Genomic DNA, 12,580 nt, shown 5'->3' on the forward strand with positions numbered 1-12,580 from the left:
AAATCCAACAAGTTTACATCTAACAGAAAGGAATTGTTTAAATATATAACAGGTGACAAGTAGAGAAGTAGAACCAGAAGAGAATTTGTTAGATGAAGATGAGTGGTGAGTAAGGCTTTATATGTAATAAACTTAGAACAACTTATATCTCATAGGTCCATTTCAAAAGTGGTTGGCCAGGTCAGCATTCATTTTGTTGATTGAAATATAATGGATATGTAAGCTTTGTGCAGTGGCGATATCATAGCCAATGAGGTTTATCCAAGGTGTGATTATTGTTAATTGAAATATAATGGATATGTAACATTGTGTAAGCTTAAGGTGTACAGTATTTTGATTTATACTTACACATTGCAATATGATTACCACTATGATGTTAGTTAACAGCTCTGTCTTGTCACATAGTTGCTATTTGATTTTTGTGGTGAAAACTTGTAAGACCCATTCTCTTAGCAACTTTGAAGTATATAATACAGTATTATTGATTACAGTCACAATGCTGTGCATTAGATGTCCAGAACTTATTCATCTTATAATTGCAAGTTTGTACCCTTTGACCAATATTTCTGCAATTTCCCTGACTCTCAGTCCCTGATAACCAATGTTCTACTTGGTTTCTACAAATCTGACCTTTTTAGATTCCACATATAAGTGAGATCATACAGCATTTGTCTTTCTCTGTCCAGCTTCTTTCACATAGCATAATGCTCTCAAGGTCAATCCGTGTTGCTGCAAATGGAAGGATTCCTTTCTTCTCCATGGATGAATAATATTTCACTGCCTATATATATATATATATATATATATATATATATATATACCACATCTTCTTTATCTATTCATTCATTGATGGGCACTTAGGTTTTTCCTTGTCTTGGCTATTGTGGATAATGCTGTAATAAACATGGGAGGGCAGATATCTTTTTTTTTAAGTTTTAACTTTTAATTCCAGTGTAATTAACATACAGTGTTATATTAGTTTCAGGTGTACAATACAGTGATTCAGTACTTCTATACATCCCCTGTGTTTATCACAATAAGAGCAGTCCTTTATCCCCATCACCAGTTTCACCCCCCCCCCACCTGTCCTCCCTTCTGGTAACCATCAGTGTGTTCTCTGTAGTCAAAAGTCCGATTCTTGGTTTATCTCTCTTTTCCTTTGTCTGTTTTGTTTCTTAAATTCCACATATGAGTGAAATCATATGGTATTTGTCTTTCTTCGAATGACTTATTTTGCTTAACATTATACTCTTTAGCTTCATTCATGTTGTTGCAAATGGCAAAATTTCGTTCATTTTAATGGCTGAATAGTATTTAATTGTACACACACACATACACACACCCCATATCTCCTTTACCCATTCATCTATTGATAGACACTTGGACTGCTTCCATATTTTAGCTATTGTAAATAATGCTGCTATAAACAGAGGGATGCATATAGGGGTGCATGCCAGATATCTTTTTGATATCCTATTTTCATTTCCTTTGGATATATACCCAGAAGTGGGATTGTTGGATCATATGGTAGATCTATTTTTTTGAGAAACCTCCATACTGTTTTCCATAGTGGCTGTACCAGTTTACATTCCCACCAAAAGTACACAATGGTTTCTTTTTCCTACATCTGTGCAATACTTATTATCTCTTGTCCTCTTGATAGTAGCCATTCAAATATCTGTGGGGTAATATCACATGAGCATTCACTCTTTAGTTTTTCCTGGGCTATGAGTGTAAGTGACTAATAAAATGCTGTTGATCTCATCTTTTCAGAATCAAGTGTCATATGTTTAACCCTAGTGCAGGGTCTCTTCTTCATCAATGGGGTGAAGAGGAGTTAACAAAAAAAGTCTTCAGAGAAATTCAATTTATTTTATGATGGTTTTTCTGAAGCATTGGGGATCATGCATCCTATACAAATGTTACGGAAGTTAAGAATCCTATGCCCAGGGGGCGCCTGGGTCGCTCAGTGGGTTAAAGCCTCTGCCTTCAGCTCAGGTCATGATCTCAGGGTCCTAGGATTGAGCCCCGCATCGGGCTCTCTGCTCAGCAGGGAGCCTGCCTCCCCCCCTTCTCTCCCTGCCTTTCTGCCTACTTGTGATCTATCAAATAAATAAATAAAATCTTAAAAAAAAAAAGAATCCTATACCCAGAAAGAATGAGCTGGTGATCAAAACTCATACATTTTAGATAGAATATCAGGGCCTCAAGGGATCCTCTGATGTACCCAGAATGACTGTCCTCATGAGTTTGAGTTTTTTCTATGACATAAAATATTAGGTATCATTTTATTTTTTTGCAAAATTTAAAAAGTGAGTCAGTTTGATTCATTTTCTCTGTGAAATGTACTTCTAGTAGCTTACATCCTAAGATATTTTTATAACAATCTTACTACGTATATTACTGTACAGGTGGACTCAATGGTAGATATTTAGAAAGAACATTAGATATTTGGGAAGGATAGAGGCCTTGGAGCTCCTGTTATTCAATCAAAAGAATTATGTCTTATTTGTTTTGTGTAGTTGATTGGGTTTTGTCAATAGAGAGACCTGGACTGGAATCTTGATTTCTCTACAGGATATCCTTAGGCAATTTACTTAACATCTTTGAGTTTCAACTTTCTTGTGTAAAATAGAAACAACAACAACAATAATAATACTTCTCTTTTATGGTGTCTGGGTATTAAAATTGTTAATCTATGTTAAGCATCTCCTTTAGTACACATTATTACCACCACTCTTTTACAGATGTGGAAACAGGTCTTGAAAGATACTTGCTTGAACATCACAAAGCTAGTAACTTATCAAGGTCATAGAATTGATATGATCTAAGTGAAGTGACAGATGATTCGACACATATTTTAATTAGATTAATCTTCAGAATGTGTGCAATTTTCTACAGTTTCTCTCAGCATATCAGTATTTATCAACAGAATGAAAACTTGGAGCAGGGCAATAGGGACATCATATTTGATGAGAAATAGAGGAACAGTTGTAGCTATAACATCTTGAGAATGCTCAAAGAGCAAAGATGGGGTTAGTGGGAAACCCATTAGGAAATCTGAGTTGAGAACTTGCCTTCTAAGCTTCTGCCATGGTGTTATACCATAGAGGGTTCCTCTGCTGTGATTCAGCTGTGCCTTGGAGGTATGTGATATATTTCAGATGCTGAGAATTTGCATACATTTTCACATTTGAGTCCTATAACTAAAGAGATATATTTATCCCCATTTTACATACATTGAAATTGAGGCTTTCAGATGTTAAAGAACTTGTTCATAATCACCAGCTTTCCAACACGAGTAGGAAAGGCCAACATGCAGTCCAGGACTGGCTGAGTGCTCTTACCTAAATTGGTTGAGGAGTAAGATGATAATTATATAATGATAAGAGTAGCTATTATAATTACCCTGTATTGAGTGTTTACTGTGTGCTAAGCACATTGCTAGCACTCTACGTGAAATAGCTCATATAATCCTCACCAGAATCAGAAGACATAGATGCTATTATTACTCACACAAGGAAGAGGAAATAGGTTCAAGAGGATAAGTCACTTCTTCAGCAAGGATCTCACAGCTAGGAAGTAATTTAGCTAGATTACAAACCCCAAGAATTAAATGTAGGTGAAAACACAGGTGATTTGAACTAGACTAGGAAGAAAATTTAAAAAACTTAAAAATTATTAAAAATAGGGTTTTTTTTTTAGTGATTTAGAACAATGCAAATTTTACCCCCCTTTTAAGATAAACACCTGTAATAAATAAAGCTAAGGAAACTTTACCATCTTAATCTATTTTTGCTAGGAAATGCTATAAGATAATTGGCTATAAATATACTTTATTTTTTAAATCTTTTTGTTATTAAATATAAGACCTACACCCAGAAACATAAAAATACAGAATCACGAATACTTATCAATCAAACATCTATTTAATCAATCAAGTTAATAAAAAGAAACCTGCCACCACCTAGTTGCCCTGAGAGACACTTCTTCTGATATTGTACCTTCTTCCATATATATATTCAGTATTTGAATTTCATGTCTATTAATTTTTTTCTTATTTTGGGGGTCTCTTTATATTCTAGATATGAATACTTTACATGTTGCAAATGTCTTTTTACATTCTACAGATTGTCTGTTGTGTCTTTTGGTGCATGGACATGTGTTTATCCTTTCACTCACTGAAGGGCTTGTGGGTGGTTCCAATTTTTGGATTATTTATTATGTTGCTATAAACATCCATGTACAGGATTTTGTGTGACCAAAACTTTTCATTTCTCAGGAGTGGGATTTCTGGGTGTTGGTCCTATGTAAGTATATATTTAACATTATAAGAGACTGCCCAACATTTTTTTAGAATGTCTATACCATTTTGCATTCCCACTAGCAATGTAGCAAAGTTTTGGGTTTTCTGCATCCTCACCAGCATTTGCTATTGCCTTTTAAAAATTATTATTAACCATTCTAATATATGTGTGATGGTGTCTCATTGAGGTTTTATCTAACATTTCTCTAAAGATGAATGATGTTGAGCATCTTTTTATGTGCTTATTTGCCATCTGTATATCTTCTTTGGTGAAGGGTCTGATAAACCTTTAAACCTTTGCCCATTTCCCCATTTTTTGTTATTGTTGCATTTTGAGGGTTTTAATACGTATCCTCAATAGAACTTGTCACATATATAACTAACAAATATTTCATTCCAGTCTGTGGTTCATCGTTTTATTCTCTTAGCTGTGTTTCATGCAGAAAAATTGTTTTTTTTTAATGTTGAAAAAGTTCAATTTATCAGTGTTTTCTTTTATGCATCATCCATAAAATAATGATTTCACAAAGATTTTTCTTGGGAATTTTTCCATTTTCCATTTAAGCTGGTAATCCATTTTGAGTTAATTTTTGGACAAGGTGTGAGATAAAGGATGTGGTTCTTTTTTGCATACAGATATCCAATATTTCCTGCAAGACTACCATTTCAACATTGAATTGGTTCTAATTATACTCTCTATTTTGAAATTTCTTTAGTATTCCATCAATATATCTCTGCTTTGTGGCTACTTTTTTTGTATTTTTTTATGGTTTTTATAGAAATTACAAGATGCCTACCTAACTTTTTACAGTCTTCTTAGAATTAATATTTTACTACTTTAAGTAAAACGTAAAAGGTTCACAGTTGTATAGATCCCTTTTGTCCTTCCCACTTTATATTAATGTTTTCATGTGTATTACCTTTATATACATTGAAAACTAGACAAAGTCAACTTTTGCTTTCAATAGTTACACACATTTAAAATAATTTAAATGGAGCAAAAGAGTCTCTTATATTTACACAGACTACTCATTTTTGTTGCTATTCCTTCATTCCTGAATTTTCAGGTTTTCCACTGGTATTTCCTTTCAGACTGAAGAAGTCCCTTTAGCTCCAAAGCAGACCTCTTGGTGATAAATACTTAGTTTTCCTTCATCTGAGAATGTTTTTACTTCTCCTTAATTACTGAAAGACATTTTTTCTTGGTTACTGAGTTCTGGGTTAATAGTTTTCTACTCTAAACACTAAGATGGTATTCCACTCTTTCTGGTGAAGATTTTCTCCATTTGAGTCTCTATTCCCCTATCTTAATGTCACAGTTTTTCTCTGCCTGCCTTTAAAATGTCTTCAGTGTTTGGCAGTTATGAGACTCATCACAGTTATAATGTGTCTCTGCATGGTTTAGTTGAGTTTATCCTACTTTGAGTTAACTGAGCTTCATGAAAATCGATACTTACCTATCCCACCACATTGAGGAGATTTTCAGGCATTGTTTCTTCAAATCTTTCTTTTGCACCGATTTCTCTCTCTTCTTATGGAACTCCAATGACATGAGTGCTAGTTCATTTGAGATATTTACAGAGGTTTTTGAGCTGTTTTTTTTTCTTTAAACTTCTTTTTCAGTTTGAATGATTTCTATTGAAAGAGATAAAAATGATTTCTGTTGAAAGACAGAGATAAAAATTATTGATGATTCCCTCTACATTCTTTGGACTAAAGATTCCATTTTTCTGTTTTTCTTTATTCCTGGTGAGAAAATTGGATTTTCCCATAGTTTAAGCTACAGTTTTACCGAGAGAGAGAGAGAGAAAGAAAGAGAAGAAAACCAAAACAAAACAGAAAAAATAGGATTTTTCTCTTTTCTCCAGTGGCTCCTTTTCTGAGTTTTGTGGCCAGGAAGACAAGGTTGAGCCTGGGACTTGTGCCAGTCTGCACACCAAATTATGAGATCTCTTCTCCAGCTCTAGGCTCCCCTAACATGACTTAGCTCCCCAGGCCCTTTTCCTGATTCTCTGACTGAAAAGACAGACATTCTCTCACATTTTTGGCTACCTCTTCCATGTCTAGGTCAATGACTGAACCATAATTCAAGTCAAAGCCAGAAGATAAAAGAGGAAATAAATCTGAGAAAATCAATTCTGTGTCAGTTGCTTTCCTAAGTTTGAATCACCTCTTCAATCTGCCTGCTGTTTATTTTTAAGGACCCTCGGGTAGTTGTTTTTGTATTTTGTCCAGAATGTTTAGTTGTATTCAGTAGGACAGATAGACTGTGAAGGGTTTACTCCATTTTGGCTGGCAATCTGAATCCTCCTGTTGTGATTTTGATTGGGCTCATCTTAAATCTAAGTCATTCTGTGAAGAAATATGGACATGTAAAACAAAAAATATATCGACTCTTCAAATCCCTGACTATAGTATATTTCTTCATTTATTTATATCTTCTAAATATCTTTAAATACATTTTATGACCTTCCTCATTAGAATGTTGATCATGTTTTTGTTGGATTTATTCCTAGGTATTTGATGTTTTTATGTTATTATTCATGGTACTTTAAAAAAACCTTTTGAAATTATTATTGCTTATATAGAGAAATTCCCTTGATTATTTTATATTGATATTTTAACAGGAAAATTGCTAAACTGTTATTTTTTTAATGACTCAATGTTGGAAATTTATCCAGTGCTTTTTCTGCATCTATCCACATGATACCTTTTGTTTTTTCTACTCTAACCTACCAATGTGGTGAATTTTTTTTTTTGATTATTCAATATTAAACCAAACTTAGATTACTGAAATAAACCTGACTTGAGCAAAATGTGTATTTTTTCATTTATTTAGACTATATATGTCTACCCATTAGTAAGAGTGGCTTATACTTTTTCTTTTCCAAATCATCTTTTCAGGTCTACATATCAAAGTTATGTTAACCTCATAAAATGAGTGGGGGAGTGTACACTATTTTTACATTTTCTGGAACAGTCATTTCAGTTTGGAATTTTTCTTTTGCTAACAATTAACAGAACTTGAAAGTTGACAAAGAAGGTAATTTGTCTCACTATTTGCATGTGTATATGTATATGGGTGTGTGTGCACACATGTACACGCATGAGGGGTAGTTATAGGACTGTTCATATATTCTGTTTCTTCTTGAGGCCATTCTGGTAAGTTAAAATTTTTCAGGAACTTGCCTATTTTGTCCACATTTTCAGATATCTTAGAATATAATTTTTTTAAATTTCTTATTTTTCATGTCTTATTCATAGTCATTGTCCCTTTTTCATTTCTTACATTTAATAAATGCCTTATCTTTTAATCACTCTCACCATAAGATTGTACATTTTTTTCCATTTTTTAAGAACCAACACTTGGGTTTTGATTCTCTGTATTTCTATGTTTGTTCTCTATGTTATTATTATTTCCTTGCTTCCATTAATTTAGGGGATTTATTTTACCCTTTCTTTCATTTTAAACTCATTTATTTTTAAATTATCTTCTTTTCTGACATATGCTGTTAAGTATATAGTTGTTTTTTTTTTTTCCTGAGTACTGATTTAGTTGCATTTAGTCTTTTTTAAAGGAAGATTTTACTTGTCAGAGAGAGAGAGAAAGAGCACAAGTGGGGGCGGGGTGCAGTGGAAAAGGAAGAAACAGGCTCCCTGCCAAGCAAGAAGCCCAATACAGGATTCCAACCCAGGACCCTGGGCTCACAACCCAAGCCGAAGGCAGATGCTCAAATGACTGAGCCACCCAGGTGTCCCTGCATTTAGTCTTGATCTATGGTATTGTTATTACAGTTTAGTTTAAAAAATTTAAATTTCCATTATTATTTATTCTTCATGGATTATTTGGAAGAGTATTTCTTAATATTTAAACATATGGGAATGTCTTCTATTTTTTCAGTTGAATTCACTCTTAGTTATCCTGTCGTCACAGAATATACTCTAAGATTTCAGTACTCCAAAATTTTCTGAGACTTGCTTTATGGCCCACAGTATCACAGTATTTTTGGTAAATATTCTATATTTTCTTTAAGTGATGTATTTTTTCCAGTTTTTTGTACAGTGATCTAAATATTTCTACTAGGTCAATGTTGTTTATGAGGTTGTTAAATATGTTTGTGTTCTTATTAATCATTCTGTCAATTCTTGCGAGTTATGTGTTAAAATATTCCAATGTAATTGTAGATCTGTCTATTTTTCCCTATAGTTCTGTTAAATTTTGGTTTATGTATTTTTAGTTTATTGCTAGTTATATATACATTTTGGATTGTTTGAGATTATTGGTTATTTAAATCTTTTATCATTAGATAGTGATCCTCCTTATTTCCGTAATGGTTTTTCCTTAAAGTGAAATATGTCCAGTATTAATATAGCTATACCAGGTCTCTTGTGCTTACATGATATACTTCTCTATCCTTGCATCTTCAATCTTTAAATGTCATTATGCTTTATATTTGTTTCTTATAAATAGCCAATGCTGGGTTTTCTTTTTAATCCAGTCCTATAATCCTCTTCTTATAACTAGAGCAGCTCATCCATTTGCATTGATTATAACTACTGATATATTTAGGCTAAATTCACCATCTTATTTTGAGCTTTGTATTTGTCTTGCCTGTTCTATATTTTGTTTTTCTCCTCCCTTTCTTGATTTCAACTGGACTGATTATTAATCTCATTCCATTTTTTCCTTCAACTGGTTTTAAAATTATGCATTCTCTTTCTTCAGGTTGAGTTTCCCTGGACATCCCAGAAGTTACAACAAAGGGCAGCAACTTAGCATGAGAGGCTATTTTTGTTTCACCCTGACTTTGGAAGTGAGGTATTTCAGTGTTTCAGCTTAAAAGGGATCAGAGTCCCTGACTTTGGTAGTCCCTGGGTTTGACTTCTATTGATTTAGGCCTGCAAAGCCACCAACAGTGCAACTCAATTATCAGCTTTTTCTTTTGGATTGGTGTATATCCTTAGAGCTAAAATGGCTTTGAGTTCTTCTCCAGGTTCTATTCATCCCTGATTCTCGGTTACTGGCAATTTCTCGATATATTTATTGCCCTTCAGTTCTTTTAAAAGATAGTTTTAATATTTTTACAGCTTTTAGCTTTTTATCCTCAGTGGTAGAGATGGCTACCATTGCTTAGTTTGCCTTTTGTGAAGAAAAAGTCCTAAATATTGATGTTAGCAATCCTTTAATCCTTGTAACAACCTCGAAATAGGTTTAATTATCTCTATTTGGAAGACAGTGGAACCCAGACTGTGTTAGGTCAGACAGCTTGTATGTGGTGGAGCTGAACTGGGAAAGCTGGTCTTCTGGATTATAAACCCGGTGCTCATGTCATTATATACACAGTCTATTTTAAAATAATTTGAATAAGGTAGTAGTGGTAGTTCACATGATATTGTGAATTTTTTTTCTAGGCAAAAACATTTTTTCCTTTGTTTACTGAGATAATATTACTAGGATGTGAATTATATAGACATGGCACTTCTAAAAATTGTACTTTAGAACTATTTTAAAGAATAATGGTTAAAAATGGTGGCAGTATGGTAAAATCCATCTATGACAAAAAGAAATGAACCAATGATAAATTCATGTCTGTCAAACAAGGCTGTTTACTTACACAGTTAACTTATAGTTGGTCACTTTATGAGTTGAAAAGCAAACTAGTGGTTTGAGCCAATTTTGTTGAAAAGCAAAAGGGTTTTAATGGGAATAAGACATATGAAATTTGAATATCAGATTTTTGCCTTGATAAAACATTATGGTATATGTTGAGTGATTGAGTGAATCCACTCTGTGTGGAGTGGCCTTCTTCCAAGCACAAGAGCAAGATCATTGTTTAATCATGCTCAGTTTTCAATGTTAAAATCAGAATGTTTTTGATTATAAACAATAGTCATAGATATTGTTCCAAACAGTAGCTACTGAGATTTATGTACAGATCTCTAGCAGCTATGAGTTGGAAATGTTTCTTTTGTGCTGTTTAAAATATCTCTTCTTGAAAATGTTCAGATATTATATAGCAAACCAAGCTGTTTCTCATTTCTGTTGCTATGCATAAATCTACCTAACCAGCTTCACTGCATGAGTTTGGCTTCTTAGATTGAATGAATCTTCATTGTGGCATTGCCTCAATGCTTGGATCCTAAGACTCTTGGAAACATTTTCTGATGCCAATTCCCATTAAATGAAAACACCTTTTTAGGGTATGCATTGGAATTTTCAGGATGAGGGTGAGCTGATCTAGCTGACTCAAGGCAAAGTTGGACATTTGCCCTCACTTAAGGTAAATCAGTGTTTTCCCATTGGTCACATACCAGCAGAAAGCATGAGAAACTAACTGCTTATGGATCAGAGTGGAAAATGAAACTAGTTATTTTTTACAGCTAAGTAATATGAAAGTATTAGAACACTTTTTGTTGAAAAATGAGATGGGAAGACATTAAAGCTCATGTCTTTTGCCCTTGGGAGTCATCTGCTCCAGGTTTAGCCTCCTTTTCTCTTTAAGTTCCTGACCCAACAGGTAGTGTGTGGGGGAAACCAACCTCAAGCCAAACAAAATGAAAAGCCCCTAGACCAAGGTAAAAGTTACTGGTTTTCATGTTGAAACCTGCCTTATTTTGGGGCTGTCATTTAAAGACAACCAGGATGTTGCCCATGTAAATATATGGCTCCCCCTCAAGGATTTCATTGCTAATTATAGATTTCTTTATTAACCAGCTGTAACTTGTGTTGGTTTGAACAAACCAGAAGATAAGAACTTCTTGAAAAATACAACTTAAATTTTAATTAAAATGAATCTATGCTTATTATCAAAACTTAGCAAATACGTATACAAAAAAGAGAAAAATAGGTGTTATTTCTTCTTTGAAATTTGGTAGAATTCCCCAGGGAATCCATTAGGTCTGGGCTCTTGTGTTTTGGGTGGTTTTTGATCACAGCTTCAATCTCATTACTAGATATTGGTCTATTCAGGTTGTCGATTTCTTCCTGGTTCCATTTTGGGAGTTTATAGTTTTCCAGGAATGCATCCATTTCATCTAGGTTGCATAGCTTATTGCATATAACTGTTGATAATAACTTCTGATGATTGTTTCTACTTCCTTGGTGTTCATTGTGATCTCTCCCTTTTCATTCATAATTTTATGTATTTGAGCTTTCTCTCTTTTCTTCTGGATTAGTGTCGCCAATGGTTTATCGATCTTATTGATTCTTGCAGAAAACCAGCTTCTAGTTCCATTGATACATTCTACTGTATCTCTGGTTTCTACCTCGTCGATCTCAGCTCTAACCATGATTATTTCCCTTCTTATGTGTGGAGTTGGTTTGATTTGTTGTTGATTCTCCAGTTCTTTAAGGTGTAGAGACAGCTGCTGTGTTCTGGATTTTTCAATTTTTTTGAGGGAGGCTTGGATGGCTATGTATTTCCCCCTTAGGACCACCTTTGCTGTATCCCATAGGTTTTGGATCGAAGTGTCTTCCTTCTCATTGGTTTCCATGAATTGTTTCAGTTCTTCCTTGATCTCCTGGTTGATCCAAGCATTCTTAAGCAAGGTGGTCTTTAGCTTCCAGGTGTTTGAGTTCCTTCGGAACTTTTCCTTGTGATTGAGCTCCAGTTTCAAAGCATTGTGATCGGAGAATATTCAGGGAATAATCTCAGTCTTTTGGTATCAGTTGAGTCCTGATTTGTGACCCAGTATGTAGTTTATTCTAGAGAAAGTTCCATGTGCACTTGAGAAGAATGAGTATTCTGTTGTTTTAGGGTGGAATGTTCTGTATATATCTATGAGGTCTATCTGGTCCAATGTGTCATTCAATGCTCTTGTTTCTTTACTGATTTTCTGCTTCGATGATCTGTCTATTTCTGAGAGAGGCGTGTTAAGATCTCCAACGATTAGTGTAGTCATATCAATATGACTCTTTATCAAAATCAAAAGCTTCTGCACAGCAAAGGAAACAGTAAACAAAACAAATAGGCAACCCACGGAATGGGAGAAGATATTTACAAATGACAGTACAGACAAAAGGTTGATATCCAGGATCTATAATGAACTCCTCAAACTCAACCCACACAAAACAGACAGTCATATCAAAAAATGGGCAGAAGATATGAACGGACACTTCTCCAATGAAGACCTACAAATGGCTATCTGACACATGAAAAAATGTTCATCATCACTAGCCATCAGGGAGATTCAAATTAAAACTACATTGAGATATCACCTTACACCAATTAGAATGGCCAAAATTAACAAGACAGGAAACAACATGTGTTGGAG

General features: G+C 34.1%; 1 pseudogene; it reads left to right on the forward strand.

Moving 5' to 3' along the window:
* Nucleotides 1-221: 221 nt before the first annotated feature.
* On the forward strand, nt 222-351 carry LOC132007996 (U4 spliceosomal RNA; annotated as a pseudogene).
* The last annotated feature ends 12,229 nt before the right edge of the window (nt 352-12,580 follow it).

The sequence above is a fragment of the Mustela nigripes genome, chromosome X (assembly GCF_022355385.1).
Source record: "Mustela nigripes isolate SB6536 chromosome X, MUSNIG.SB6536, whole genome shotgun sequence".
NCBI classification, from domain to species: Eukaryota; Metazoa; Chordata; class Mammalia; order Carnivora; family Mustelidae; genus Mustela; species Mustela nigripes.